The sequence below is a fragment of the Hipposideros armiger genome, unplaced genomic scaffold (assembly GCF_001890085.2).
Source record: "Hipposideros armiger isolate ML-2016 unplaced genomic scaffold, ASM189008v1 scaffold_403, whole genome shotgun sequence".
NCBI lineage: Eukaryota > Metazoa > Chordata > Mammalia > Chiroptera > Hipposideridae > Hipposideros > Hipposideros armiger.
In genome coordinates, this window is record NW_017731753.1 from 941,252 (window position 1) to 957,860 (window position 16,609).

The following is a 16,609-nucleotide window of genomic DNA, read 5'->3' on the forward strand; positions in this document are numbered from 1 at the left end:
CAAAATACAGAAAAGTAAGGTGACTTGAAGAAGTTAATACCTGCCTGGCCCCTTATGTACTTCAACTAAATCTAGTATTTGACTTTTTAAAAAAATATTAGGGAAGGACAAAGCTCTTTGCTTTCTTTCTCTCCTCCTCAAGGTCTCTAACCAGAAGTCAAACACACACCCTAGAGCAAGCATAAAACTTCAGGAGAGTCTGTCAGTAAACATGTCCTTCCAGCCTCAATCATCAAGCCCAACAGTTCTCTGAAAAGCTTTTGAAATTAACTGTGGAGAGAAGTTGGATTTGCTAGTCAGATGTGATTTTCAGCTTTTGAGCGTATAAACTTTTAAATGATAGTAGGATTATTGCGACTAGAGAATTAGCAGTTCCTTGATTTTGGTAATCCGTATTTCTCTTTGCTTCAGTGGTCTAAAAGTATTTCAAAGATATTTGCCTGAAAGCAAAGACTTTACCAGGGTGATGCTTAAACTGTTGAATTCCATTATTCACTAAGAACTCCCAGTAGAAAAGGACTTTAACTGAATAGTATTTTAAAATAAGTAAATGTGCAAAGTTTGGATGTACTAATTATCCATCTGACTAGCTTCTTGTAGAGGTTGAAAGGACAAATGAATGCTCTTAGGCGATACTTTGACAAATGTATATTGCCCCCTGACTTAATTATTCAGATTCTTATGTGTGGGGTTTCAATAGTGTTGGAGCCAATTTTTTAGGCACATCTCTCTGAAGTTATAATAAAAATTAGCATGATTAAATATACAAATATTCATTTTACACCTTATTATAGAGAGCACATGTAATTCATAAAGCAAGGTCAAACTGTGTTCTCATTGCAATCATTCACTGGGATTCCTATCAAATTTGCTGATGTTGAATTGGAGTCAGTAGCTGATTAGAATGAGTACATTTCAGTTATTATGTGTGGCAATAGATACTGATATCCCAAAAAAAAAAAAATAGGTGTGAATTGAAAGATGAGTTCAATAGTTTGAGATGGTTCCCTGAATAAGGTATTAAAATGTTTCATGATACTTAGTATTAGAATATAAATTAATATTCTTTCACTTCCTCTCTTTTGAAAGATGTTCCATTAATATAGATGATTATTTTACAAAACACTTTTAAGAAGAGATAACAATAAAGGAGTGATTAATTATGTGAGATCTTCAAGGCTTATACTTGATTGCTTTCATTGTAACCAGAGTAGAAAATCCCTTTTAATATGGTGTTTCTGACTGTTCAAAATGATCAGATCTAGCCTTAAATAATGAAAGCAACTGTAGGGAGAAAGAAAATCCAAATTAAAAAAAAGAAAAAGAAAGAAAGAAAAACTTTCCCTGGTAGTGAGATGATCCTAATTTAAGTGTTAACAAATCAGACCATTTACAGTTTCCTTTCAATAGGATGACCCCCCAACTCACAGCCAATTTCTCTGAGTTGATAAATAAAGGAGGAAATTAAGAAATAACTTGGCCTCCATTTTTATGTGTCTTAGATTTGCTACTTTGCCTTTTTACTGCTCTGCAAGCAAACATGTTCATTAGATAGCAGTGGACACAGCTCCAGGTGACACAGAACATTCACATATCGATGCAAACATTTTACTCCAAGCACACAGCAATAATAGACAAAATATCTTAGAAAGAAAATCAAAAAGCCATCAACAAGTTCAAACACAAGTTAAAAGTCTTGGTGATTGGATCTGTGAAAATTTCAATGTGACCACTGGGTGGAAAACTCAAGCAGCCAATACTATTGGATGTTACTAGACTGAGACTAAGCTGGTCAACGCAATGTCAATGGTGAATACAGAAATGGATAAAGAATGTTAGCGTAAACTGAATTATTAACTATAAAAAATAACTAATATTTGTGAGTATTTTGTTTAGTTAAGGTAAGATACTGGTCAGCAAAAAGGGAAAGTGTATAAATGAAAGACAAAAGTATACAAAAGTCCTTTTTATATTTAGGAGAAAACTATAACTTTTAAAACCTGGAAAAATAAATATATGTATGGATACATGTATAAACACACACATACATACACATACTTAACAATGCATGTTACACATTTGAGAGTACGTAACTACTAACAGAGTAGAAATAAAATACAGTGTTTCCAAATCGGCAGACTGAAAAGAAATGTGAAAATATTTTTAGTTCAATCAAAGGCAGAAAAGGAGAGCAAAATGAGATCCAACAACAACAACAAAATTTAAGCAGTAAAGTTTAAAAAAATCAATTATTAAATATAAAGCTATTAAAAGATCTATAAAAATGCAGATATTAATTTGGATTTTTTTAGACCAAGTTTTATGTTGATTTTATGAACCACATTAAAAATAAAACACAAAAAAATTGAAAATAAAGAACGGTAAAATATATCTTGCAAATAAAACCAAAAGAGAGCTACAGTAATAACAGACAAATAGAATCTAAGCAAAAATCATTAATAGGAATATAGGGAAATACAACTTAACAATGAGAATAATCTGTCAAGAAGATATAGCAATCAATCAATATATAACTAACACCAGAGTTTGAAATATACATATAAAACTGACATAAGTACAAGGATAAGTTGACACATCTAAATCATTTGGGGAAATTTTAGCACAGGTCAATCAGAAACTGATAGTTCCAGCTTTTTCAAAAATGATATGAATATAAAAGATTGAACAACAAAATCACAAAGTTCACCAAGCTTGGAGGAGTGTGTGTGTGTGTGTGTGTGTGTGTGTGTGTGTGTGTGTGTGCGCGCGCGCGCGCGCGTACATGTGTGTGTTTATTTATTTATATACACACACATATACCAAGTAAACATACTCTTTTCAAATACACATGGAACACTTAATTACAAAATTATGCACTTCCTAGTTCTAAAAGGAATTTTTAAAATATTTATTAGGAAAATCATATCATTTCAGTCATCTATCCCACTATGATTAAATTAGAAATTACTAGTGAAACGATAGTTAAAATTAAAAGTTGGTAATTTTAAAATATACTAAATAACTTGTGAATTAAAAAGTAAAGCACTACAGAAGTTGGGGAACTTTCACAATAGAATAATAATGATAGCACTACATATTGATAACTGTTGGATGAAAAAATGATCATTCAAAAAAATTATTAGCACCTTGACACTCTTTTCATGCCCACATACCTCAGGTAGGACTACCTCGATGGATTAGAGGGTTCCAAGAATGGCGAATCTCAAAAGGGAAGGCGGTGGGGCCTCAGTCTCTCTCCCTGGTAGCGTCCTTGCTGGAGCCTCATGCACTCTGAGTCTCCTTTCTCCAATTTAGCTTCTACCCCAACAGCTGTAACAATTTTCCTCAAGACGTGGGAAGAGAAGTTCCTTTATACTACAACTTGGGAAATGTGAAATATACGTTGGTTTAATATTTTCAAAAACAGTATCCCCATAATATTAGGGACTCATAAATAGTGTTATCATGTACCAGTTGTATAGATAAGGAACTACACTGAACTATAAAATCTTTCCCTTGTCCTAAAGGAACTTGGAGCTTAGATGAGGTACGGTCATCCCCTGTCCCCTTATTTTCAGTTTCACTTTCTGCACTTTCAGTTTTCCGTGGTCAACCTCAGTTCAAAAATATGAAATGGAAAATTCTGGAAATAAAAAATCGGGAAGTTTTAAATTGTGTGCCATTCTGAGTACCTTGCTTCAACTCATCATGCTGGCATTGTATCATTCATCTCACATTATCACAAGTAGAAGGGTGAATACAGCACATAAGACATTTTGAGATGACATTCAAAATAACTTCTACTACAGTACATTATTATAATTATTCTATTTTATTATTATTGTTAGTCTCTTACTTGCCTAATTTATAAATTAAACTTTATTTATTATAGGTATGTATGTATGGGGAAAATATAGAATAGATAGGGTTTGGTACTACCACAGTTTGAGACATCCACTGAGGTCTTGGAACACACCCCCATGCATTAGGGCAAACTACTGTATTACAATGTATATGTATCATATGACAAAACAACTCTCCACAAAAGCAATAAGTTGGAGTATCAAACGTGAGGTGTTAGAACGCAGTCAGAGTTGGAGTGGAAGGGAATTTCAAGTTGGAGTATTTAGATAAGAGGGGGAAGTGATGAGACCTTGAAGGCTAGGTAAGGCTGTGATAGATACACAAGGAAGAGAGACACGGTTCTACAGGGAGAACAACGTGAGTGTTAGAAAGTATCGGGCTTACCGATGGAACATAGAGCAGGTCCATTTAACTGGGGCTCAAATGCGGGTTTCTGTGTAGGGGAGTAGTGAAAGGTATGTCAGGAAAGGCAAACTGTGGCTAAGTTGTCAACAGAGTCAGTAGTGGGTGGGGGACCCTAAATACATGTTTGAAATATCTGGACACTGATCTCTAGGGAAAGGAAACCTGCTCAAAGTTATAGTGAGGGAAAAGATCATAGTTGAAGCCGTCCTAGAAAACTTCATTTGGAAACAGCATGCAGGTAGAAAAGAGGGTACTTAGAGCAGAAGAAGGGTTCATCCTGCAAACAAATTACTCAGTTTGTAATATGAGTGGCCTGAGACAGAGATTCAATGAAATGACTCAAACTTCACAGACAATAGAACAAGGAATAAAAATCCAATCTGTTAACCGATCACTATGGGCAATTCTATTAATCTGTGCCATTCCCTCTGGGAATTAGCTTAGTCACGATTAAATTATGTGAAGATTGTGTCCAAGTCCACAACTTTTTCTTTCCCTCTATGTATCATAGGACATTCTCCTCCCCTACCATGAACAACTCCATCCTCAGCCCTTTCATCTCACCCCAAATCAGTGTCTGAAAGTTTCTTTTCAACCTTCCAAAACGCCTTTCAGGAAGAGGCTCTGAAAACTACCTTCCACGAAGGTACAAATGTCTAATAAAATTTTGATGACTAATTTCTCTCTGAGGTATATGATTTCAAGATTTAACATAGAGGAATGATACTCTAAATCAGCGGTTCTCAACCTTCCTAATACCGCGACGCCTTAATACAGTTCCTCATGTTGTGGTGACCCCCAACCATAAAATTACTTTCGTTGCTACTCTATAACTGTAATTTTGCTACTGTTATGAATCGCAATGTAAATATCTTTTTGTTTTCCGATGGTCTTAGGTGACCCCTGTGAAAGGGTCGTTCGACCCCCAAAGGGGTCGCGACCCACAGGTTGAGAACCACTGCTATAAATGAAACTATCAACAAGCCCATGTTTTGGTAAAGGAAAGGCTTCCCAAAGAACCTGAACACATAGGTACATAGGGAGCCTCCCATTCGTAACCATCCTCATTTGTGGAAAATTCCTCCATAAATAGATTTACACTCTGTTGTCCTATCAATATTGGAGACAAGGTAACACTAGAGGAAGTGAGAGGAAAGAGAACACAGTTTGTTCTTGGGTCAAGCTGTGAAAATAACTCACAAGCATCCCATGTTATTATGGCAGCAACAAAGTCTGGCAATGAGTCTTTACCCAACATGCTTCCTGGGTCTTTGGAAATTGTTTCCCCCATTTAAAAAAACAGAAGTAATTTTTTGTTTTTTTTAAGAGTAGATAAATGCAAACAATCTTTGGGTTAAGGAGGAGGCTGCCCCTAAAAAGAATAGGGCTCAATCTACAAACAGATTCATTATTTTGGTGGTCAGAAAAGGAAAGTATCCAAAAGTGTGGTTTATCCATCAAGAAATTATATTTGTGGAACTGCTTTGACTAATGCTAAAGACTCTATAAATATTTGCCATCATTTTGTGAATTTGCATTTACCCAACCAGCATAATTTTCATCTGAGCATTCATTATTGTATCAGTATAGACTTCTTCTTTCATCTCAGACACATCTAGAAATGTGATCCAGAAAATGTAACACTTAGTGGAAAAAGCAGCAGTCGTACTTCCCTCTTGCCAGGACTGTAATGAAGTGGTGGGTGTTGAGTTTGTGGTCTACCTCTTCTGGCACACACCATGGCTATCAGAAAATGAGTCAAACTTATGAATCGGCAGAATTGGCAAATGCCTTCTTCAATTTCAGGGTTACCCACAGGCTTTTGGTGTCCTAAGCACTTTCCCCCAATTACACTGCTGCCTAAAACACCACTGTACCTTATAGCTAACCCAACCATCAACCCCATTGGTTATATACTTACCAACAGCCAACTTTCTGGCCAGTTACCTTGGAAAATTTTAAGGGATACTACTTTATAAAAATTCTTAATCTCCAGTTTAAAAACCACAACAGTGTCCTAACCTAATTCAATGGCTCAAGAAAGTAACAGAGTAACATTTCTTGGCTGAATCAATACTGCATTAAAGAAAGGTGCTATCATTGAAAAGTTATGAATACAAAACAGCTCGATGATGTATTAGTGTCACTGCTTGCTGTCTCTTTCAGTTCGCTTGCATTTCTGAATATAAGCAGAAAAGAACCCTCCTCAGGTTTAGATTTGTCAGTGAGAGCCTATTGGTATTCCATTCTGCCCTGTGTAAAGGCGTTTTACGTGTTCCATTCAAAGCACTGCAGATACAAAAGAAGGAACCTAAATATGAGAACAGACATGGATGTCTATTGAGTTTTGTTAGTACATTCTCGAAGAGTTCATATTTTAAAGAATCATTTAGTAACTTGTTTATCAAAGAAGGTAAATTATTCCTGCCAAGACTCTCTTTGCTTTGTGATCCAGTAAGTCACAGTCATTTTTTTTCAAGGTCACTTAGCACAAATTTAGACATAGTTTTCAAAAATTAAGCTTTTTAAGGGGTCTATATCATTGATACAGGACTCTTACAAATCAATAAGAAGGAAGCAAAGCCTAAATAGACACTGTAATACCCTGTGGTGATGTAGGTTTGTTATAACAGGCATTCTTTTCCATTGCTGTTGGGTAGTAAATTAGCAAAAACTTTCTGAAAAATAACTTGGCAACTTCATAAACAAAATCCTTAAAAATGTCTTACCCTATGAGACAGCAATTTCACGTCTGAGCTTACCCAAACAAGGGTGAAAAAACTTCACGCATAGGTAAAAAAACTGATGTGTGATCTCTGAAAGTGTTAATTATATCATCATTAGATTCCTGGGAAACTAGATGCTGCACTAAGAACCAACAATAAGGCATTGTCCACAGCAGACACTACAGTCCACTATCCAGCACAATATCGGGCACATAGTAAAAAAAATATTAATAAAAATATTTATTAACTGATCAAATACATAAATCAATATTCATTTTATAAACCAGTGCTAATCAAAATGAAGTCCATAGTTTGGCAATATCAGCATCACCTAGGACCTTAGAAATACACACATTTGGAGGCCCCAGACCAGACCTAACTAACTCATATTTTTTGGTGGTGGAGCCAAGGAAGCTATTTTTTTTTTTAAGATTTTTATTTGGGAATTGGGGGAGGGGAACAGACAAGTTGCTGTCCTTTTGTTCTTCAGTCTAGTTGTGGAGGATGTTGCTTCACTGGCCCATGTTGGTATTATCATTGTGCTCTTCCCAGGTGCGGCAGATCGGTCGCCGGCCTCTGGACAGCAGCTCCTGGTGGCTCTTGGCAACTCACGCCGGCTGCCGGCCACACACCGGTAGTTTATGGCACCCCACTACAGCGCCACTGCAGACTATGCCGTCACCGGCAACTCATGGCAGCCCAGCTCCAGGTCAAGCTGTTGTTCACCATCTTAGCTGTAGAGGGCAGTGTTACTGGCCCTCAGGTGGGATCCAAACCGGGGCCCTGCTGCTCAGAGCTGGCGTCCCAAGCCAGCTCTTAACCAACGCACCACTTGGCCGGCCCAAGGAAACTATTTTAATAAGCCTTGTAGGTGATCCTGATGTAGACAAAGCTTTATAAAGCACTAGGCTAAAATACTAAGCAATCTTCAAAAAACAAAATGTCTCAACTTTATTATATTTTTAACATTTTTTTTTCTACTTCTATCTCTACCACCAGAGTAAGCTATTTAAGACTCTCCAAATGGCAGAAGAGTAGTTCCTCTCTAAGCCCAGATTCCTCTGAAAATCAGGGAAAGGAGCTGAAAAGTAGGAAAGATTTTATGGAATTCCCTTGTCGAATTTCATTGGGATCCCTGACAGGGGTTGGGATTGGAAATTCTGGATCCTGGAAACCAGAACTGTGTTGAAATTCTGGCTGTGTTACTTCCTAATTTAGCATCTTGAACAAATTATTTAACTTTTTTGGGTTTCAATTTCTTCAGCTATAGAATGGGGTTAACATACCTATGTGCTAGCATTTTAGAGAGGGGATTAAATATTATATGAGTATAAAGCTCCTTGAATAGCATGTATTAAATCCTCAATAAATATTAACTCCCTCTCCTTAAATCAGGGCTGTTTTCTTTAAGATACTACATTTATACTTAGTAAGCAGGAAGTTATATCAAGATATATCTTACCATTTTTGGTATGCTTCAGTGTTTGACATATGTTAGGCCATCTTTAAATACTTGATGGCTGACTGACTGCTGATGTGATGGGTCAGAGTGAGGCAGAGTTAAAGAATCCAGTCCTGCTCAATGTCATGAATCATCAGAGAAATCCAAAATAAAGGCACAATGATATCACCTCACGCCTGTCAGAATGGCCATCATCAGTAAAACAACAAACAACAAGTACTGATGAGGATGTGGAGAAAAGGGAACCCTGGTGCACTATTGGTGGGATTGAAAAGTGGTGCAGCCACTATGGAAATCAGTATGGAGGTTCCTCAAAAACATTAAAAATAGAACTACCTCATGACCCTTTTGGGTATTTATCCAAAGAAATCCAAAACACTAATTCAAAAAATTACATGCTCCCCTATGTTCACTGCAGTGCTACTCACAATAGCCAAGATATGGAAGCAACCAAAATTTCCATGAATAGATGATTGGATAAGGAAACTGTGGTATATTTATATAATGGAGTATTACTCAGCCATGAAAAAGAATGAAACCTTATAACTTGCAACAACATAGATGGACCTAGAGGATATTATGCTCAGTGAAATAAGTCAGACTGTGAAAGACAAATACCATATGATCTCGCTTATGTGTGGAATCTAAAGAACAGAATAAATGAATGAACAAAACAGGGAAAAAAAAAAAAGAATCCAGTCCTTTGACCCTCACTGCACTGTATTAAACCACTTGAGAGAGAAGAGGAATGCTTAAGCCTATCGCCACTGAAAGAAAAATGCCAGCAAGTACAGTGAAATTCACACTTCTGACCATGAGCTGCTGTCCTCTCCTATCTGTGCTTTCCTTCTTCTAGACCAGATCAGATCTCTGCAACATCTGGCATGTGGCCTTGAGAGCAGAAAAACCCTGGGTGATATTTACCAAGCCATAATAAGTGAGAGCACACAACTTCCAGATGTCCTTCATATTGGCAAACAGAGGTGTTGAAAACCATCAATGAAGAAAAACCAAAGGAATTTAGCTTTTTATTTTTCCTAATTGGAAACACAAATTGAAAAGATGACATTATGAGACGAATTTCAACATGGAACAGAAAATTCTAGCAAAACATGGCACTGAATCCTTCTTTGGGAACTCATTATACGCCAGGAGCTTTTGGGGAAAGAGTGTCTATCCTTCAACATAATGAACTCTCCACATTGCAATCTAACTCCTAGGAGAAGGAACACATGCACACACACTCTTAGAGACTGTCTGATATGAAATGGGAGCAGATGGACAAAGTTGTTAAGTACTTGCTGTGTTCCTACCACTGCAATAGTGCTTAGGGGGATAAGAGTCAGTAAGGTATGTCCCTTGCCACGGAGGAGCTTACAGACCAATAGGCAGGCACATAAACATGTAAATGATAGAAAGAATTACAGGCGCCTTTACAGACATTGGATTAGGATACACCAGGTGCTCAGAAAAAAAGAATCAATTCTACTAGTGGTGAGGGTGAGGGGAGATGATTAAATGGATTTCCTTGTGATACATCTCTAAAGATGAGCATGTCCTCTGGAGCCTTGCTTTTTAAAGTGTGGTCCATGGACCAGCAGCATCACAGAGAAGCTTCTCAGACATGCAAAACTTAGGCCTCGCCCCACATCTTCTAAATCAGAATTGATTCTCCCATTTTAACAAAATCCCTAGAAGATTCATGGGCACATAAATCTTTGAGAAATGCTAGTGTACAGCAGTTTCTGAGGAGTGTTACAGGCAGAAAATTTATTGCAGTAGGTTGATTAAGTAGATGAAATTTCCAAGACCAGGATAGTGTCGGCCGAGCTAAAACTAGTGTCCATAATACTTACTCGGCTCACATGTGTCCTCTATTAGGACTGCCCAGTGTTTTAAACATTGAGACATTTCAAACAGAAATTCAGGTTTGATGATTCTTTTGGGGGAAAAAAGTCGACAATTTTGGCCAGATTGGACCCTGATTCCGATAGAAGAATGAAGGGCAGCATAGAATGTCAGTGTCAGACAAGGCGAGCCATGATCACCCTCAGTTCAGTCCTCTTCACTCATTGTCTCCATTACTGCTCTTGTCTCCAATAGACATTTGAGTCTTGACCCTTGGAACCACCTTCACTTTATAGAAACTGAGTATGAACTGAAGGGAGAGTAATAGGACAGCAACTAAAGTGGAATAGGGAGTTGATGAAGGGATTTTTTTAATATGTTTCAGACTATAAAGAACATGCCGATAGAAAAAGACAGGGTAGATACGCGGGGGAGAGAGGGATAAGGAGCATGATTCTGAAAGAAAAAAGAAAAACAGGAGGTCATATCAAGAGCACAGAAGGGCCCAGCCTACCTCTTGCTCTGAGGCAGGGTGGAAGGAGATGAGGTGGATCAAATATAGTTTGTCAGGTGCTTCCACAGTAGGCTCAAGAGTTCCTGCCTGCGAACGCCAGACTCCCTACGCAGAGGCAAGATGATGTGCTGAAAGTGAAGCCGCAGCAACGGGAAATTCCGAGGAGTGGTGAACATGTAGGATAGCGACCCGCTCCAGCAACAGGAGCAGGCAACCACTGAAGCAGGAAGGTGAGTTTTCGAGTGATCTTGGGCGCAGAGAAGCGGAACAGCAAGCTCTGTGACAGTGCGATGCCCTGGAGTTCTAACCTCCAGCTGCGGTGAGCATCACAGGAATGAGAAAGTGAATGTTTGGATGGGCCTACGTTTGCAGAGTAGATACAGAAGAAGGTCATGTAGGTATGGATGCTGAGAGTGCTGATAAAAGGGGCTGTAGTGACCTATCATGAGGTCCTGAGTACCTGGCAAATGAAAGAAACTCCCAAATCTGTACTCTTTCTGCCATAATCTTTCATCTCTACGAGTCACACAGAAGTACAAAGAGAAGTCTTCATTTTTCTGACGTGGCGTAAGGGGACCTACCTGTCTGCCCTGGAATCCCGTGGTCAGAAGCACTAGGAAGTCATCTGTATGTGGTGAAAGGAACTGGGTGCTTTCATTTCTGTTGCCTCCTCTGCTTTGATTCCCCATGTCCTCATGTCAGCTGGTTTTTTACTATATATATACATTCTATTAAAGTCTTCAAAGTAAAACAAGAGAAGGGCTATTTATACATCATTATCGCTAAACCTGCCAGTTCAAAAGAGGACAAATAAACAGCTACTATACAAGTTCCATGCGTTGTTAAAGAGGCAGAACCGTCAACATTGATATTTCTGGCTTCAAATTACCATCTTTGTAATTGTAAAATCTCTACTGTGCATTCTGTGGACTCAATAACATATCATGATGATAATAGCAGCCATTATTTTTCCTCTTACTATTAACACTGAAACATTTGAAACTTCAGAATGTAAATAGCAAAAACACTACCTGGATACTGGGCCCACTGAAATCAAAGAATAAATTATTTTAAATATAGACTTAATCCCATCTTATATCAGTGATTGTTATTGTCATTAAAATTACTACTTGTAGTTACATAGTACATATTTTTTCAAATGGCTTTCTCATGCTTTATTTTACATCATTCAGTTCACATAAGTGATTGTCAAATGTCACTGCTATGTGTATTATCCACTCAATCATCGAACAATTAAAAACATAGTAAATACAGACTTGGAAGGAATATAATCCCCAATATGTGATGAATTCAAACAGTAATAGTGCACACTCTCAGTAAGTGGGACATTTTTATACTCTGCTTTAGCAGTTGATGAAAAATCCAAACTTGAGGAGGCAAAAACTGAAGAGAAAGAAAAAGTTAGGTAATGAAGAAATGTGCTGCAGGCCACATTCATCCCAGAAAGCCCATTTCTCTCTGCCTGAATTTGGGGAGTAGAGAGAGAAAGGCACTCAGGAGTCGATAAACCCATCCCTATTACAACTGCAGAAGGTATTTTGTAGAAGACAGTGTTTGTAAATTATTTGCATTTCAGAAGTCTCAATTCTGCACTAGACAATTCTAAACCATAACAAAAAGGAACAAAAGGAGTTAACACGAAATACATCCATTTGGTTAGCTCTATGTAGTAAAGTAAGGCCCATCACCAAACTTTAATTACAAACTTTGTCTAGTTACATAAAAACAGACCAGGATACACCGTAATTAGTGTACCAGTGTTGATACCAAAAAAACCAGTTTCCTTCACTAAGACCATTAAGCATCAATATGCAATATATAAGCAAGGGACGTTAAATGATCAGGATGCAAAGTGGGACCGAGCCCACCCAGATGGTTCATCAGCCACCTGACAGTTTCTCATCAATAACCTGGTGAAACATTCTACCTTGGGTATTCTGCTCCATGAAAGGGTATTTCAATGCATTCATATGCCTTCTGCAATGAAAGTAGATTGAATGGATGACTGAATTGGTCTAAGTATTCTTAGCTTACCTACTTAAAAAATGTGCACTTTAGTAGAAAGAATTCAATTCTTCTTAGCTTTCTTTTACTGTTTACTATGTGCTGATTTTAAAGAGAACTCCTTCAAGAGTTCTTTAAAAATAATATTATCTGGAAAATATTTGTTATATTATTCTCATTTTTCTATATTTTTAAAATAGAACCAAATGATTGATATCGACTCTCCAAGTCTGTTTTCTTGGTGTCCTCCAAGTGAGTAGGTTCCTTCATAGTTTTCACTGACAAGCAACCTGATTTTGATTGATTTGAATAAGCTACCTCCTGCCCAAGACTCTGCCAGGTCCTGTAAAGTTAAAATGGGTATAAAATACAATTCCTGGGGCCGGCCGAGTGGTGCGTTGGTTAAGAACTGGCTTGGGATGCCAGAGGGCCCTGGTTCGGATCCCACATATGAGGGCCAGTGACACTGCCCTCCACAGCTAAGATGCTGAACAACAGCTCAACCTGGAGCTGGGCTGCTGTGAGTCGCCGGCAACGGCATAGGCTGCAGCCTCTGATGCAGTGGGTTGCCGTGGGCTACTGTGTGTAGCCAGCAGCCAGTGTGAGCGGCCAGCAGCCGCAGTGAGCGGCCATCCAGAACCCGGCGACTGATCTGCCTCGCCCGGGAAGAGCACAATGATGGTGCCAACTTGGGCCAGTGAAGCAACGTCCTGCACAACTAGACTGAAGAACAAAAAGACAGCAACTTGTCTGTTCCCCTTCCCCCAGTTTCCCAGCGCTGCTCCCATTCCACAATTCCACAATTAAAAAAAAATCTTAAAAAAATAATACAATTTCTGCGTTCAGAGAGCTTACAAGATAGCACTGAACTTAAACATTTCTATAAATAAGAGCATAGATGGGCAGGGCTTCCTCCAGCTCTGTCTCTCACCGCATCATCCTATCTGTGCTCTGTGAACACAGAGGTACTATAATTAACCCAGAAGGTTGTACTACTTCCAATACTCTATGGCTTTGCTCAGACTGTGTCGTCTTCCAGGAATAACCTCATTTTTCCAGACACCTTTACCCTACCCAGTCATAACACTTTCATCTACAGGCATTGCCTCATCTATGTATGAAGCCATTTTTGATCCAATAATGAAAGAAATGACTACTCTGTCTTCTCTTCCTCCATTATACCCTCCACTAACTTTTGTCATAGCACCAGGGGTTACAGACTAAGACCTTAAGAATCCAGAGACAGCACATTCAAGGCTGTGTTATTGAGTTGTCCACCACTACAGGTCATTGATGCCCAGTGAACTGGGATCTTCTGAGAACATTCATGAAACACAAATTCTGGAACCATCCACCTGGGATACAAAGGAGGGAAGCATGTATTCTTGTATTCGTCCTCCATTGTTCACTGGTGACCCTATGGGCATTAAGTCAGCCACATGCCAATTTGGACATATGTGAATGCTGCGCAGATGTTTTCCCCATTGGTATCAAAAGACCTACAGGGAAGGAAGCAAGAGGTGTATGTAGGATGGGTACAAAGCAAAACACCATCAGGTTGCTCCTACATAAAACCTGTCAAAATCTGCTTTGACCTGGTCATAATGACCATGCCTGGAGCAAAGCAGGGGACTGAGAATGAGGCACACGAAATCACAGTCATGACTATGGATGACTTACCAAATGTTTCCCCAGCGTGTAGCATATTTCACCAGAAGAGCTCTAAGGAAGCTCAGGACAAAAAGTGCTACAATCTGAAAGAAGAAAGTGCTCACACCCAGCATACACATTTTCTACATCCACAATTGCTTTCTATTTCAAATGTGCTATGTTTGCCTCTGCCTAATTTCTTCCAGGCCCCAACCTTTCAACATTCATGATGGACTTTCCAAGCACTATTTGATAAGGAACTATGTTCCTATCTCCTTTGTAAACACAACCGATGAACCCACTTTTATTATCTGCCCTCTATCTCTCTGATACAATAGCAGCTTAAGGCCTAAAACAGCCAGACCTAGAGCACGTTTCAAGCCCCAAAAGGAAAATGCCAATCTTGCTTTTTAGTGTCATATTTTTCCTCTGACTTAACGTACTGCCCTCACAACGCCGCCTTTCCAGCCCCACAAAGAAGTTTTTTTTTCATAAAAGTTGGCCCATTAATCCAACGCCTAATAAGTTAGGTTTGAGCAAGAAATGATAGTTTCCCAATAAATAATACAGGGCCTTAGAGTCAGATTTGAAACATAAAGTTATAATTGTATATGAGCAGAGTACAATGAGGTTTTGTAGAATTGTTTTCTCAATTCATTGGCTCACTCTGAATGCAAAAAATTCTTAAGTTGTACCTGGATTAAAGATGAAAGACGATCCGTGAAGGAATAAAATATGGACCAAAGTGTTCACATCTGGCTTCATCTCCCATGATAATGTCTGTTCCTGGTAAGAAAATATAAGAAGTTGAAAACTAGGCTAGGAAGATCTCCTGGATAAAGTTCTCAATCTTTTCTGGGAAATAACATTACCAGATGTCTTCCTTCTACTCCCATAATGCTAAATAGATCAAAGCTTCAATGTAAATAAAAAGGAAAGGGGTAGGGAGGAAGGAAATGTCTCTGAACATTGATGGGAAACAGGCCCATCAATGATCTTGATGAAGTAAATCAGTGATTTCTCGTAATAAACTGACACCCAGCCCTTCTAGAAACCATTTAGAAGCAAGAGGCAAAGCCAGGCCCATTTTTTTCTTCAAAGACTAAGAGTTCTTACTTGAATTAAACATTTTTTAAAGATATTCCCAATAGGTCCACAAGAAAGTATTTTTATTCCTCACTCTTCAAGACAGAACATTCTCAATCACCTAGATAACATCTGGTACTGTATAAGTCCAAACTTATCTTCCACATTCAGGAAGTGTTAGACCACCAGTGGGTAAAGTTTCTGGCCTCATTAAAGTGGAGAAACAGCAAAGAAAATGGATGGACAAGGAAATTTTTCAAATCCTGCTAAAAAAATAGAAGTTCTTTGCTAATATTGCTAACACCAATTGAGGTTGACAGAGATGAGAAACTATAATTTCCTGCAACCTGCAAGGGAATAAGCCTGGTTGATTTAATACTTAACATTGAGTGTCTGCCCTCTTGACTTTAATATGCACTGGGAAGAAGGAAGGAAGGAGGGAAGGAAGGAAGGAAGGAAGAATGGAAGGAAGGAAGGAAAGGAAGGAGGAAGAGAGAGAGGGAGGGAGGAAGGGAGGGAGGGCTTTTGTCATCACCTATTATGATCCAGGTGATATATAAAATATTTTCATATTCATTATCTGATTTTAGTCCACCTAACTGTTATGTGACAGACTGAGTGTCTATCCATGGAAGGCTATGAAATTGTGGAGGAAGTCCATTTTTAGAGAAACAAGACAGAAAATCTATATTAAAGACTAATTTGTGAAATAACCTTGAGCCATTCACAAAACTCTTCATCCCTGGTACCCTCATCATTTAAACTGAAGGAGTGAGCTTACGTAATACTTCAAGTCTAATATTCTATGGCTTAATGACAAATTTCAACAGAAATCTATGATTTGAGCCACTTTTCGACCCCTTCTCCTTTCCACCTCACTGGTATTAGCAGCATACATTTTACTGGGTTAACCTTCTTTAATTTATGCATTAGCAAGTGTTTCAAACTAGGGAGACAGGAGGAGTCCCTGGTTCATAGAATGTGAAATTCATTCAAGGACTGGGAGGAAAAACTGAACGTAAGACACAT

At 38.4% G+C, this 16,609-nt stretch overlaps 1 long non-coding RNA gene across 2 annotated transcripts in view; it reads right to left on the bottom strand.

The window, feature by feature from the left end:
• The window catches only part of LOC109393988 (uncharacterized), a 43,367-nt gene extending 31,852 nt beyond the window's left edge, over positions 1–11,515 (bottom strand). For both annotated transcript variants that reach the window (XR_002126365.1, XR_002126366.1), the window contains exon 1: positions 11,401–11,515. This is a non-coding gene — a long non-coding RNA (uncharacterized LOC109393988). The remainder of the gene's footprint in view (positions 1–11,400) is intronic.
• Between the last annotated feature and the right edge of the window lie 5,094 nt (positions 11,516–16,609).